We start from the raw sequence: 16,128 nt of genomic DNA on the forward strand, positions 1-16,128 counted from the left end.
CTAGAAACCATCTTATATCAACTGTGATCTTTGATTTTTAAAGATTTGGTGTATGTTTTCATGCAAACTTTTCACCTAGTCTTTGCTACCCTTTCAGATCAGAAGAAATCTCTTAGATAAAAAAAAAAAGCTCACATTTGAATTTTTCAAAAGCATGTATATTTCGTCCATTGAAACAAGAACATCCATGTCTCCAAATTGACTATTATAGTCTGTCAGGCATGTGTTGATTCATGTTTACATAGAAGACCATCTTAATATAATGACGGTATTTGTGCCTTAGGTTCTCATATTTTTAACTATTGCACGTGACTTAGGAGTTGGAAAGTGAGTAGCTTTTGGATAGTATTTATTTTAAAATGATCGTTCCAGCTAGTTTGTCCATTAGAGATGAATTTATTTAAAAAAATGTTCTTTAAAATTTTTTTTGAGTGTAAGGTCAAAACTGCAATTAGAGCATAAGTGTAATTATTGAAAAACATTGTAGATTATGTGATTTTTCCCGAAAGTTCTAAGATTAAACTTCATGAAAAATATTTTTGGTGGCTATCAATACTTATTAAAAATTAACATCATCTTTTTTTGGTCCCACCATGTGGCATGCGGGATCCTAGTTGCCCGATCAAGGATCTAACCCGTACTCCCTGCAGTGGAAGAGCAGAGTCCTAACCACTAGACTGCCAGGGAATTCCCAAATTAACATCATTTCTGAGAGTAGTTTTGTTTTTTTTTTAATAGATCTTTACTGGAGTATAATTGCTTCACAATACTGGGTTAGTTTCTGTTGCACAACAAAGCGAATCAGCCATATGCATACACATGTCCCCATACGGAGAGTAGTTTTACAAGTAAAACTTAGGTCATTATAAAACATATGAGTTATGCTTTAATAATAATAGCCATGCTTATTAAGCAGCTATTCTATGTCAAATGCTTTACATAAATTATACATAATTATCTCATTTATTCCTCAGAACAATCCCTTTAAAGGAGAGGACGAGAAAGTTAAGGATTTTGTTCAGATTTGGTAAGTGGAAGATGCAGGATCAGAGGTCATGTTTGCCTGTGCTAAATCCTTCCTCTATATCTGTTGATATTGCTCATCTTCCTTCACCCATCCTGCCACCAGGGGGACCCAGGGGATATAGCCAATTGAAAGCTCCAGCCAAGGGCCTACTCTATTCTGAACTTTGCTGACACCCTAAATCCTTGCTGCCTTTCCTTTTCAGTAAACTTAACACATCCAGGAAGGAATTTTTTGGCTTACTTTACTTCTTCCTTATAAGTCTCTCTTTTGTTCTAGCAAATTCTAAATGCAAGAGAGCCTCTTCCTTTAATGTAAGTTGCTCAAGGTGGTAACAGCAATTAAGTGCCACATTTCCTTCCTTTCTCTTTCTCTCTTCCCTTCTGATCCTCTCTTTGCCAACACTGACTGCCTGGCATGTATGTAATAAGTGCTCAAGAAATGGCAGCTACTGTTGTGTTCCAGGTTCTGGGGCTCCTCTCTGAAGGGATTTTTGGTAATAATAATAATAATAATAATCATAGCTAATATTTATAGCACAGTATGTACCAGAATCTCTTTCAAGCACTTTAAATGCATGTGCTCTGTTATTATGTCTGTCTTTATCAAGCAAGGAAAAGGTGAGGCTCAGAAAGCACATTACTTGTCTAAGATAACAGTGATAACTGGTTGGTGTCATAGTTCTGGAGCTCAAGTTTTCTGACTTCTAGTCCTTTACTGACTGATGTGGCGGCATAAAAATATGCTGCTCAAATCTCCTTCAAGAGAATCTGCTGTGAGGAGTGTAGCTGATGACAGACTCCAGCTGGCAACCCCTTTAAAATCACCATGGTGTTCATACCAAAACCATAATTCCTTCCCCTGGGCTGCCTCTGGACAATGACTGAGCGTGGTGGGATAATAGTACTAGCTTATTCCAGAAATGGAAAAATAATTCAACATTAGTAACTATGTTAATATAATTCACCTAGAGCAGAACAAATAAGAGAAATCATATAATCCTACAAATCAAGTATTGGAAAAAAACTCAATAAACTAGGGACTGTTTGGCCACATTTTAAATTAATAGTTACCACCTGAAAGCCAGTATTATGTCAGTGAAAACACAATGAGAAAGTCCCCATAATGTCAAGAATAAAGCCAGAGTGTCCACTGTTACTACTTTTTTTCCTTTTTTAAATTGAAATATAGTTGATATAGAATAATATGTTAATTTCAGGTGCACTACAAAGTGATTTAACATTTACATACATTATGAAATGATCATCATGACAAATCTAGTAACCATCTGTCCCCATACAAAGTTATTAAGATATTATTGACCATATTCTTTATGTTGTATGTTACATCCTCGTGACTTATTTATAACTGAAGATTTGTGCCTATTAATCCCCTTTACTTATTTTGTCTCCCACCTCCCAGCAACCATCAGTTTGTTCTCTGAGTCTGTTTTCATTTGTTTTGTTTGTTTGTTTGTGCTTTAGCTTTCACATATAAGTGAAATCATCTGGTATTTGTCTTTTTCTGTCTGATTTATTTTACTTAACATAATATCCTTTAGATCCATGCATGTTGCCACAAATGGCAAATTTCATTCTTTTTTATGACTAATATTCCATTGTATATATGTACCACATCTTCTTTATCCATTCATTTATTGATGGACATTTAGATTGTTTCCTTATCTTGGCTATTTTTTTTTTTTAAAGAAGATGTTGGGGGTAGGAGTTTATTAATTTATTTTTTATTTATTTTTGCTGTATTGGGTCTTTGTTTCTGCACAAGGGCTTTCTCTAGTTGTGGCAAGTGGGGGCCACTCTTCATCGCGGTGCGCGGGCCTCTCACTATCGCGGCCTCTCTTGTTGTGGAGCACAGGTTCCAGACGCGCAGGCTCAGTAGTTGTGGCTCACGGGCCTAGTTGCTCCGCGGCATGTGGGATCCTCCCTGACCCGGGCTCGAACCCGTGTCCCCTGCATTAGCAGGCAGATTCTCAACCACTGCGCCACCAGGGAAGCCCCATATCTTGGCTATTTAATGCTGCAGTGAAACAATAGCATGCATAAATCTTTTCAAATTAGTGTTTTTGTTTTTTTTGGGTAAATACCCAGAAGTGAAATTGCTGGATCATATGGCAGTTCTATTTTTAATTTTTTGAGGAAACTCCATACTGTTTTCCATAGTGACTCCACCAATTTATAATCCCACAAACAAGGGTTGCCTTTTCTCCACATCCTTGCCGATACTTGTTTCTTGTTGTTTTGATAATTGCCATTCTGACAGGTATGATGTAGTAGCTCACCGTGGTTTTGATTTGCATTTCCCTGATGATTAGTGATGTTGAGCATCTTTTCAGGTGTCTGTTGGCTATCTGTAGAAAAATTTCTATTCAGGGCCTCTGCCCATGTTTTAATTGGGTTGTTTTTTTATATTGAGTTGTATGAGTTCTTTATGTATTTTAAATATCAACCCCTTATTGGATACATGTGATATTGCAAATACCTTCTCTCATTCTGTAGGCTGCCTTTTTGTTTTGTTGATAGTTTCCTTTGCTGTGCAAAGCTATTTATTTTGATGTAGTCCCATTTGTTTATTTTTGCTTTTGTGTCCTATGCCTGAGGAGAAAAAATATGGAATGTATCACAAATTTCTGTGTCGTCCTTGCTCAGAAGCCATGCTAATCTTCTCTGTATTGCTGCAATTTTAGCATATGTGTTGCCCAAGTGAGCACTCACTACTACTTTTTTAACATGGCTCTGAAGGTACTTGCCAGTACAATTAGAGAGGAGAGAATGAGGCATATATATTTGAAAAAGGATGTAATATTATCATTATTTGCAAATGTTATACTTGCTTACATGAATATACAAAAGAATCAACTGAACAATTGTAACAAACAATAGAAGAATTTATAAATGGGTGAGTACAATAATAAACAGCAAGCAACTTTCATATGTACAGACAATAACCAACTGGAAGTTATAATGGAAGAAAATATCACATTTACAATAGAAAAAAATTTATAGAAATAAATTTAACAAGAAATATACAAAATCTGTACAAATAAGGAAAGCATACATTTTCTTAAATAGGAAGATTCAATGTTATAAAGATATCAGGTCTTCCTAATGTAAGTAATAAATTCTATATCAGTAAATACAGTAAGAGTGTTATTTATTTGTTCATTTGTTTTTTGAACTGGAAGGGTTGAGTCACATGGAAAATAGGGAAACATATTCAAGAAAAGTCTGGGCAAAGAAGAGTAACAAGTTACAGTCTCTTCCATATTTTAAAATATAGAGTTATAGTAATTGCATTAATATAATAATAATGCATGAATAAACATGCAGATAAATTGAATAGAAAAAAGTCTGTAGGTAGACACAAATATGTGTTGGATATTAGTGTATGGCAAGAATGGCATAGCAAATCAGTAGGTAAGTGATGAATTATTTAATAAATGGTATTGGGACAACTGGATAGTAATCTGGAAAATAAAATTATTTTTGGACTCTTATGTCATTTTTTTCCCTAAATTCCAAATGTTTCAAAGATTTAAATTTAAAAATAAAAGTAAAAACTGTACTATAGAAATATTATGTATGTATACACACAGGGGTGTGTGTGTGTGTGTGTGTGTGTGTGTGTGTGTGTGTGTGTATGTAAAACATTTCAAGGTTAAGAAGGCATTTCTAGGGTTAATCCAAAACTAAGAAATCTTAAATTAAAAGATAGATTAATTTGACCATATAAAATTAAAATAAAATTATCTTGTCATTAAAATCCATAAACAAAGGAAAAAACACAAATGACAACCCAGGGGAAAATATTTTGTCTGCAGCTCATGACACAGACCAAAGGATATGTTTCTCAGCATATATAAATATATATGTGAGAAGAAGACCAATAGTACTATAAGAAATGGACAAAGGATCAAAACAGTTGGTATCAAAGGAAATATAAATGGGTCTTAACATATGAAAAGGTATTCACTTAATATATAATAGGGAAAAAATTAAGTTACAACTACAAGGAAGTGCCATTTTCCCTTGTTAGTTTGGCAAAGATAAAAGAATTTTGATAGCATGCTATATTGAAAGGGGTGTGAGAAAATAGGTATTCAGTACACTGCTATTAGTTATATAATTTGGTATAAACTCTATAAAAGGCTATTTAACAATATCTTATCAAAATTACAAATGCATATATTCTTTGATCCTGCAATACTACTCTGGGAATTTATCCACAGCTATGCTTGTCACGTCTTAAGTGACAAATAAACAAGGATATTCCTTATAGGGCTGTTTGAAATAACAAAAAAATTGGAAGCAGCATAAATATCTATATTAGGACACTGGTTAAGTAATTATGTACCTGAATGGCATGGGATTCTATGCAACCTTTTAAAGAATGAAGCTGTTCTATATGTACTGATTTTGGACAGTTTCCAATATATAATGTTAAAAGAGTAAAGGAAAAAAAAAAAAAAAAAAAAGGCTTCCCTGGTGGCGCAGTGGTTGTGCGTCCGCCTGCCGATGCAGGGGAGCCGGGTTCGCGCCCCAGTCTGGGAGGATCCCGCATGCCGTGGAGCGGCTGGGCCCGTGGGCCATGGCCGCTGAGCCTGCGCGTCCGGAGCCTGTGCTCCGCAACGGGAGAGGCCGCAGCAGGGGGAGGCCCGCATACCACAAAAAAAAAAAAAAAAAAAAAAAGAGTAAAGGGAAAAATATGGTGTATAGTACAAGTTTTTGTTGTTTTTGTCGTTGTTGTTTGTTTTACACATGTATGCTTTTATATACATTGAACATCTGTAAAATGATCAAGTTACCTCCAGGGAATGAAAGTAGGAAACTAGGGGACAGGAGAAGTGAAATAGGCTAAATTTTTAATCTACAAATTTTCATTTGACTTTTTTACTGCGTGAGGTATTACATACATGTAATACTCAGTGACAGCACTAAGCACACTATTCAATTCACTTGATCTTTTCTCGGTACCAAGACTTTCTAGATGGAGAATGAAATGTTCATTTACATATGGAACAAGCTTCTTATCTTGTCGAAGACTGGTAAGTTTGCTGACTGGCTGCTGCTTTAGGCTGTTTTTGAAACAGGGAGTGCATGCCTGTACTTAACAGGGACTCTGGTGACGTGCCCTGTGATTTTAATGCCAGAGATGAAAACCTAGAGAGAGAGTAATAGGAGGGTGAGACTAGGAATTACAGTGGGTGGAGTGAACAGACTTTGGGATAAGGAGGTGAAACTTGCCAGCAATTTTCACCCCTTTTATTAAGGTATTTATCTTGGATGGATATCTGCTTTGTGCTCTGTGAAAGTAGAAAATCAGGCCATGGAGTTAACCAGAGCCTGGAGTTCTTTCTAAGGAAGCAAAATGGCTAAGAAAACACAGCAGTAATTTAATGTTTATAAAGAATGGGCTGAAATAACTATAGTATATCAAAAGCAAATAACTGCTGAGGAATTTGGCATATTTTAATTTGGTTCAGACTATATTTTACATGTTCTGGCTGTACTGTAATGTATGAGTTTGTATGTAGAGCTTAAATGTATAATTAATACAGCTTTGAAGCTAGTTCTATCCACATGATTAAAATTTATCATGGAATTAGCTTTCAAATAGAGACTTTTTAACATGTTATAGTCAATGCTATAAATTAGATCTTCTCTGATGAGCTCTGAATAAAGGAATCTAATTTATCTCAGTGGTATTTTATTAGAGACATTTTAATTGCTATGGCAGGTAAAAAGCACCATCCAGTATCTTGGCTAAATATTTCACTTGCTGAAATCATTTTCCCTCCTAGTAAAAATAATTGGTTTAAAGAATATTCTGTTTTATTGAAGATGAACTAAAAGTCTTTTATCTTATACGCATGATTCAGCCTCACATTGAAACTTTGTGGGAAGTTTGCTCCCTAAAGGAAAAAAGGAATCTTTTTACATCAGTGAAGGAAATTATATACTATCCCAAGGAAGAAATCCCAAATTTCCCTTCCAGAGATCTAAAAGTAAAGATCTGGGAATTGATTGCTGGTGAATAGGTTATGGGTGTGGCATTTTTAAATTGCTTTCCAATTATTTGTATTTTTTCCTTATATCTATTTTTTTAAAAAATCAAAATAATAGAAATATATACTTTAAAAATTTCCAATAATCCTTTCTCTTCTTGATAACTACTATTCACAGTTTGGCATACATTCTTCCAGAAAATTTCCACACAAAGTATGTTTTTTCCTCCTTAAAATTCTGGATCTGTTGCCAACAAATGTCTGAATTCTTCCTGCTCTGCCTGCTGCATTTTATCAAATTTGCCCACCCCATGCAGTTTCAATCACTTTGTTGGAATGACGCATTATCTAACTATAGCCAAAATTCCCAGTTTCTGGGCCTAAGGACAGATTTTATGCCAATGCATCTGTGCCGAAGAGCAGGTTTTAGACTGTGTGCCCGTGCCGAAGTAGGGACTGGGTGCCAGCTTGTTCAAAACTCAGCCGACTGCGGATACCCACATGGAGTGAGGCTGCTTCTGATGGCTCCGCTTCTTCAACCCCAGACACGAGTGTCTGGTGGAGCACAGTGCTGAAGGGCAGTGTCTTTATCACACTTTCTCACACTTTGCTCTGCGGATGAAGTAAGGTCTCTCACTTCAGTTTCGCCCTTGTCGAAATGATTACCAAGTTTATTCCATCTTGGATTGTATGTTTCCTAGCTACTAATGGATGATTTTTATGGTTTAATATTTGACCACTAATTCACTAGACGCTAGTGAGAAGCTTTAAAAAATGTCTTAGAAGACAATTTTTGTTCAACATGATAGGTCATTTGGAATAATATCCACCATTTAAAGAGGGGCTGAAATTAACAGTCTAAATGCCATGCTGCATTTAGTGTTGATTGAATTCTAACAAATCAAATAGATCTACTAAAGCCTAATACAAAATTCCATGGACGCTAGAATATTAATTCTGAGAAATGCTGGGTCAGAATGCATCAGAAGTTGTTAAATGTCTTATTGAATTTTGTCAACTTGCCTACCCTCCTTAATATGCCATCTTCAAGTTTTATTTTGGTATATTGAGATCCATGTAAAATTGCTGAGAGATGTCAAGTAGATAGTTGGATATACAACCGTGGGGGCTCAGAGTGTGAAACAGATACATAAATTTGGGAGTTGTCAGCATAGATGGTTTTAAAAGCTACATAATTAGATGAGATCACCTGAAGAAAATGTGGGGAGAAAACTGATCCAGGTGAATTTCTAACATTTAGATGAGGAGCAGGCAAAAGAGACTGAAATAGAGTGGCCACACTGGAAGATGATGTCAGGGAAACTAAGAGGAGAGCAATTCAAGAATGAGACAGTAGGACTTCCCTGGTGGCACAGTGGTTAAGAATCCGCCTGCCAATGCAGGGGACACGGGTTCGAGCCCTGGTCCAGGAACATCCGCATGCTGCAGAGCAGCTGAGCCTGTGCACCACAGCTACTGAGCCTGCGCTCTAGAGCCCGTGAGCCACAACTTGTTGAGCCCATGTGACACAACTACTGAAGCCCGCATGCCTAGAGCCCGTGCTCCACAGCAAGAGAAGCCACTGCGGTGAGAAGCCCGCGCACTGCAACGAAGAGTAGCCCCCGCTTGCTGCAACTAGAGAAAGCCCATGCACAGCAACGAAGACCCAACACAGCCAAAAAATAAAATAAATAAATTTATTTTTTTAAAAAAAGAATGAGACAGTATACAGTGGGGTCAGTGCTTCTGCGTGGTCAAGTAATATGATGTCAGAGGAGTGGATGTTTTTGGTAATCTTAGCATGAAGAACTTTCAGGTTATTATTGAGAATGAAGTAGATTGAGAAGGTAATGGAAGGTGAAGAAGTAGAAATGATATGTGTAGAGAGTTTGTAATATTTTACTGTAAGGGAGAAAAGAGAATTGGTACAGTAACTGGAGGGAATTGTAAGGTCAGGAGATGTTTTATTTCATTTTGCTTTTGTTACCAGCCTTCCCGAGTCGGTCCCCAACAAGGGTCTTTCTGTGCAGTGTCGTTTGAGTCAATAGAACGAGACCAGGTTCGGTTCAGAAGCAAAGGAAAGCTTTATTCTTGGATCAGAGAATGGAGAGGTGCGAACTAGTGCTTTTCCCGACAGGCCGTGGGCGAGGCTGCTTTATAGGGATCTCCTCATCAGGGAGGGAAAGGGCGGAGTTCTCCCTGGGCTGGCGCAGCTGTGCTGCTCATGCTGCAGATCGCAGTGCCCGGCACAGCATCTACACATGCAACCCGCTGCTGAGGAACTGTGGTCTAAAGTGCTGGGTGCAAGGTCTCTGCAAGCGGCCCCCTGTGAGCAAGTGAAACTAGACGAAGCGCAAAGGAAAAAACAAAACTTAGACTTTATTTTACTACCCAGATTCTATTTTTATTTCCCGGGAGTTGTTAATGAGCATTGCTGGTTAAAGATCCCTCCTCTGTCCTTTGACCTGCTTCTCACTCTTGAGGGGCGCTGAGGGGCGAAGGTCAATGTTCTGTAACTTCTTCCTGCTGATTTTGGGTGTCAGTCACCATAACCCTGGTTAGAGGAGCAGAACTTCTCCCCAGCTGCCTGTAGATACGTTTGTCACCAGGCCTTAACACTAACTGTTCATACCCCTGAGCACCCACCATTTGTCTAACCTTTTGGAGACAAAGGACACCAGACAATTTAAGATACATGGCTCAAATATTAACAAGAGAATAATGGTCACATGACAAATTTTTTCCTAAAAATGCAGGTATCTAGGTCTTTTGCTTATAGGCAAAAGTGTGCCCTGATGTTGAGGCTCACTGCCTTGGCCTGAATATCCCTGGTCACACTTTTGTTGTTTTTCAGAAGAGAAGCTTCAGGACAGAGAGTGGTTCACACGAGTGGTCAAGGGGTTCCATCGCCCCAGGTTGTCTCTCAGAGGTTGGGGCTCAGGAGCCCTCTTCACTTGAGTGTGATATACCCACAGAATGATCCCTGCAACTTCAGGGCAGAATGGGTGGTTAGGATCACCAAGTGAGGTCATTCCACTTAGGAGTGAGTTGGTTTTGTTGGCTGCCAGTTTTCCAGGTTTTTAGGTTCACCCAGTCTCCTGGCTGGAAGGGGTGCAGGGCCAGGTCAGTGGGTGCAGGCAGCACCTGGTTACCATATTCCATAGGGGCTATCATGGTTTCTCCTATCTGGAGGGCATACTTGAGTTGTTCCATTTCAAGGGGGCTAAAGTGCCCCTTCTCTTGGGTTTGGGAATGGGTCTACCATACATGAGTTCAAAAGCACTTAACTTTAACTTACTCCTTGGAGCTAACTGCATGTGGAGCAGGGCAGTCAGAAGCAACTTAATCTGATTTTCTTGAGTTTCCTGACATAGTTTGGCTAAGGCCCTTTTCAAGGTCTGATTGGACCTCTCTACTTTCCCCAGTGAATAGGGTCTCCGGGCTGAGTGCAAGGTCCATTTTATGCCCAGGGCACTTGTTATCCCCTTCGTCACTTGAGACACAAATGCTGGACCATTATCACTTTGTAGGGATCCTGGGATCCCAAACCTGAGGATTATTTCTTTTAGTAATGCCCTAGTCACTTCAGCTGAATGAGAAATGAGAAAAGGGGACTCGCCCTTGGGGTATTAGCTCAAAAACTGGAACTAGTGGGGAATGCTTCTATCTGACCAGAAAATGTGTTTACTTGTACCAAGAGATATACCTGAAATTGCCTGGTACTCTGGGTATGACAGTGAAATCAATCTGCCAGTCTTCTCCAGGATATGTCCCTCTGGTCTGAATGGGCCTTATCTGGGGGCCTCTGGGAGATCTGGTATTGGAGTTGTTCATTGTATAGATGGGACATATCTCAACAATTCAACTGATTATACTTTTCATGTCAGGAGTTACCATGACCTTAACTAACCAATTATATAGGGCTTCCCTCCCACAGTGAGTTCCTTGATGAGCCTTTCTGATGGCTTGACAAGCTGCAGTTGAGGAAAAGAAGTATTGCCCGTGTTCATCAACTAGCCACTCATGGCCTCCTCGTTCTCTACTGAAGCCCTTTTTTGGGCTTTGTCTAACTCTTCCTTACTGTGGATTGGGTAGTAATTGGATGGATCTGGCCTTCAAGGTATGAGGGGTAATTGCCAAGTTACTGGTTCTAGGGCCGCCCTTTTGGCAGTTGCATCTGCATTGTTGTTTTCCTTTATTACTTCTGCATTCCCGTTTTGGTGACACCTACAGTGAATCAATGACACCTTTTCTGCAAGCTGTGCTGCTTCTAAGAGCTTCAGTATGCTTAAGCCATATTTCAACTGTTTATTCTCTGTAGTAGGCATACCTGTTTCCTTCCAAATAGCCCATGTGCATGTAGGATGGCGTACGCATACTGGGAATCTGTATAAACATTTAAGATCTTCCCTGTCCCGAGCTCTTAGGCTCAGGTGAGGACTATCAGTTCCACCTTTGGGGCAGAAGTCCCTGGGGATAGGTTTTGTGCTTCTTTGACTTGGGTCTGGGAGGTCACTGCATATCCTGCCAGCCTTTCCGCCTCTTTCATAAAACTGCTCCTGTCTGTGAACCATTCCTCATCGGCATTTGGGAGAGGTTCACTTCCTAGGTTGGGATGACTGGAATAGATCACGTCTATGGTTTCTATACAGTCATGCTCTGGGGCCCTGTTTCTGTGGGTGGCAGGATGGCAGGATCTAGCGTGTGATAGGTTTTTATGGTAGCTACTGGGTTGTCTAAAAGCATAGGGTGAATTTGAATCGACTTTCCAGGGGATAGCCATTCTGTTCCCTTAGAACTTAACTAAAGTCTGAACCTGGTGTGGCGTCCATATAGTGACTGGTGACCAAACACTAACTTTCAGCCTCCTTTAGCAGGGTTGTGGTAGCTCTTACTGCCCATAGGCAAGGAGGCCATGCCTTAGCAGTTTGATCTAATTGTTTAGAGAAATAAGCAACCACTAGAGTAAGGGGTCCTAGTTTTTGAGCTGATGTGCCAAAGGTAGTTCCCCTTCTCTCATGAATGTAAAGGTCGAAGGGTTTAGCTAAATCTGAGAGGGCTAGGGCCCGGGCCTGAAGTAATTGCTTTTTCAACTCTTGAAAGGCCTCTTCATATTTTGAACTCCATTCAAAAGGATCATTATCCTTTCCTTTCAACTTTATGTTTAGAAGTCTAGTTATTAGGCCGTAGTTAGGGATCCAGATGGGCAAAACCTGGCCACCCCCGAATGCTGTTTTCTAGTTTTAGGAGGGGTGAGGCAGCAAATGGCTTCTTCTCCCTCCTGGGGTAGGCTTCTCTGGCCTTCTATAAAAATGAAGACTAGGGACTTCCCTGGTGGTCCAGTGGGTAAGACTCCACACTCCCAATGCAGGGGGTCAGGGTTCGATCCCTGGTTGGGGAACTAGATCCCACATGCATGCTGCAACTGAGTCCACATGCTGCAACTAAGAAGTCTGCATGCCACAACAAAGATCCTGCATGCTGCAACTAAGACCTGGCGCAGCCAAAATAAATAAATAAATTTTAAAAAAAAGAATGAAGCCTAGGTAAGTCACCTGAGTTTATAATATTTGAGCCTTTTTTTTTGGGGGGGGACACCTTGTATCCTTTATGGGTGATTACAGTATTCTTGTCAGAGACCACCTTAGTAGGGCTGGCAATCAGAATGTTGTCTACATACTGGAGGAGTGTTCCCTCCTTCAGATGTAGATCTTTCAGGTCTTTAGCTAAAGTTTCCCCAAAGATGGTGGGGAAATTTTTGAATCCTTGGGGCAGGACTGTCCAGCAGTATTGTTGTTTTTGTTGCGTGTTTGGGTCCTGCCATTCAAAAGCAAATATTTCTTGTGACTGTGGAGCTAATGGAATACAGAAGAAGGCATCTTTAAAATCTAATACAGAATACCAGGTCCTGGTGGATGGTAGAGTGGCCAGCATGGTGTAAGATTAGGGACTACTGGATGTATATCCCAGGTGGCTTCACTGACTGCCCTGAGGTCCTGTACAATCCGGCATTCCCCACTGGGTTTCTTTACAGGGAGAAAGGGGTATTACAGACTGATTGGCATGGTCTAATAAAGCCCTGGTCAATTAGGCTCTGCATAATGGCAATGCCCAACAAGGCCTCTCCAGGATACTGTTTTCTATTGGGCCATGTATGTCCAGGTTTTAGATGGACTATCACAGGACTGGCTCCTACATCTCGTTCCACCTGTCCCTGATTTATTAGAGATTTACTCCAGGGAGATCAACTTGTTCTGTCTGGGGAAGTTTTTTCCTCAGCCATTAACATTATCATCTTGTGCCATTTGTCTAAGAGGATAACAATCTCCAGTTTGTCTCCCATTAGGTGGATAGTAGCCCCCAATTTATGTAAGGTATTTCTTCCTATCAGGGATATAGAGTATTCAGGGACATACAGGAAGGAATGGGTGAGCATGTGTTCATCCAATTTATATTCTAATGGCTCTGTGAGTGTCTGTTGTTGGGCCTGCCCTGATACTCCTGTAATTTTACACCTCTTATGACTGAGTTTACCTGATCTGGTGTTCAGAACTGAGTAAGTGGCTCTGGTGTCAGCTAAGAATTTGACAGTTTTCTCCCCTACGTCCAGTGTCAACCAGGGCTCCTTGGGGATCAGTTGGAGTTCTGGCTTAGGAGCCCTCTGGCCCCATCATTCTCCATCTATTTGGACCATCTGCCTTTGAGGGTAGTGGCCAGGATCTGCCATTTCCCTTTGGGGGCAGTGAGGGCATTCTCCTTTTCAGTGTCCCTCTGGTTTACATATGGTGCAACGATTGGGTCCTAGTTTCCTTGGCTTGCTATCCCTCAGTGGGAGCTGGGCGCCACTCACCAGAGTTGAGTGTCTCCATGGGCAGTTAGTTCAGATTCCCATGCCAACCAATTGACATTGAAGGGCAACAGCTTGCCTCTGGGCCTTTTTATTCTCTGACTTTTCTTCCTCTGTATCTGGGTTATTAAACACCCTCAACCCTCAGTAGGCAACCTTGACCAGGTGATAGGTAGGGGCATCTGGTCTGTTTCCATTTTCTGAAGTTTATGCCTAATGTTGGGGGCATTTTGGGAAATAAAATATGACCTCAGGATTGCATTCCCTTCCAATGACTCAGGGCCAGTGGTAGTAGATTTAGAGGCATTCCCTGAGGTGCTCTAGGAATCCTGGAGTGTCTTCTGTTGGCTCCTGATTGATTTCCTTTATCTAATTCCAACTGACAGATTTCTGTCCTCTTCCTTGGATTCCCTTTAGGATCGTAATTTTATAATGATTCAGTCTCTGTCTTCCACCCCCTTCTCCATTGTCTTGATGGTCCCAGTTGGGTTTGGTATCTGAGATCACTTGATTCCGTGGTCTGAAAATGGCATGACCTGCATTGTTTCTGTTCTCTTTGGTTTTTCTTCCCTCATTAGGAGTACTTTGAGGAGGTTCTGGGTGTCAACCCAGGTAGGGTCATGGGTCTGAAAGATTCCGCTACTCAGATTCAGGAACGCCTCTGGATTTTCCCACAACCCCTTACTATGACTTTTACAGCTATACAGGTCAGAAGTGGTAAATGGGATGTGTACCTAGATGAGCCCTTCTTCTCCATCGGGACCTGCTTCAAAGGGAGTACTTTTTCTGGTGGGTTGTTAGACCCTGGATTATAATTAGTCATGTAAATACCCCAAGATTTGACCCAAATAAGATTTCTGGTTCAGGAAATTTGGCACAAAACTAATAATGGATTCCTCAAAAGACCAAAATAGAAAGCATCCAAACGGTGTGGACTCTGATAAAACTGGAGGTCCCCCTTGAATTATTTTTTGAATTTTATTTTTTTATACAACAGGTTCTTATTAGTTATCTACGTTACACAGATTAGTGTATATATGTCAATCTCAGTCTCCCAATTCATCCCACCACCACCACCATCCCCGCCCCCTTTCCCCCCTGGGTGTACATACGTTTGTTCTCTATATCTGTGTCTCAATTTCTGCCTTGCAAACTGGTTCGTCTGCACCATTTGTCTAGATTCCACATATATGCATTAATATACAATATTTGTTTTACTCTTTCTGACTAACTTCACTCTGTCTGACAGTCTCTAGGTCCATCCACGTCTCTACAAATGACCCAATGTTATTCCTTTTTATGGCTGAGTAATAGTCCATTGTATATATGTACCACATCTTCTTTATCCATTCGTCTGTCAGTGGGCACTTAGGTTGCTTTCATGACCTACCTATTGTAAATAGTGCTACAATGAACACTGGGGTGCATGTGTCTTTTTGAATTATGGTTTTCTCTGGGTATATGCCCAGTAGTGGGATTGCTGGGTCACATGGTAATTCTTGGATTTTCTGATGATGGCCATTCTAACTGATGTGAGATGATACCTCATTGTAGTTTTGATTTGCATTTCTCTAATAATTAGTGATGCTGAGCAGCTTTTCATGTGCCTTTTGGCCATCTGTACATCTTCTTTGAAGAATGTCTATTTAGGTCTTCTGCCCATTTTTTGACTGGGTTTTTTGTTTTTTTAATATTGAGCTGCATGAGCTGTTTATGTATTTTGGAGATTAATCCTTTGTCCACTGATTCATTTGCAAATATTTTCTCCCATTCTGAGGGTTCTCTTTTCATCTTATTTATAGTTTCCTTTGCAGTGCAAAAGCCTTTAAGTATCATTAGGGCCTATTTGTTTATTTTTGTTTTTATTTCCACTACTCTAGGAGGTGGGTCAAAAAAGATCTTGCTGTGATTTATATCAAAGAGTGTTCTTCCTATGTTTTCCTTTAAGAGTTTTATTGTGTCTGGTCTTACATTTAGGTCTTTAATGATTTTGAGTTTATTTTTCTGTATGGTGTTAGGGAATGTTCTATTTTCATTCTTTTACATGTGGCTGTCCAGTTTTCCCAGCACCACTTACTGAATCCTCCAGCTTCTTTTTTTCCCTCAAGATTGCTTTGGCTATTCTGGGTCTTTTGTGTCTCCATAAAAATTTTAAGAATTTTTGTTCTAGTTCTGTGAAAAATGCCTTTGGTAGTTTGATAGGGATTGCATTGAATCTGTAGATTGCTTTGGGTA

General features: G+C 39.9%; 1 protein-coding gene and 1 non-coding gene across 2 annotated transcripts in view; one reads left to right on the forward strand and one right to left on the reverse strand.

Annotated features, from left to right (window-relative positions):
- The first annotated feature begins 974 nt into the window (after nt 1-974).
- MORC1 (MORC family CW-type zinc finger 1) overlaps nt 975-16,128 on the forward strand; it is a 314,151-nt gene continuing 298,997 nt past the window's right edge. The window contains exon 1 of the mRNA XM_055085704.1: nt 975-1,027. The gene's annotated coding sequence lies outside the window, so the exon portion shown is untranslated. The remainder of the gene's footprint in view (nt 1,028-16,128) is intronic.
- Nucleotides 3,646-3,752, reverse strand: LOC112064021 (U6 spliceosomal RNA). The gene has a single exon (XR_002891316.1). It is a non-coding gene; the product is annotated as a U6 spliceosomal RNA (small nuclear RNA).

Source organism: Physeter macrocephalus, chromosome 1 (genome assembly GCF_002837175.3).
Source record: "Physeter macrocephalus isolate SW-GA chromosome 1, ASM283717v5, whole genome shotgun sequence".
NCBI classification, from domain to species: domain Eukaryota; kingdom Metazoa; phylum Chordata; class Mammalia; order Artiodactyla; family Physeteridae; genus Physeter; species Physeter macrocephalus.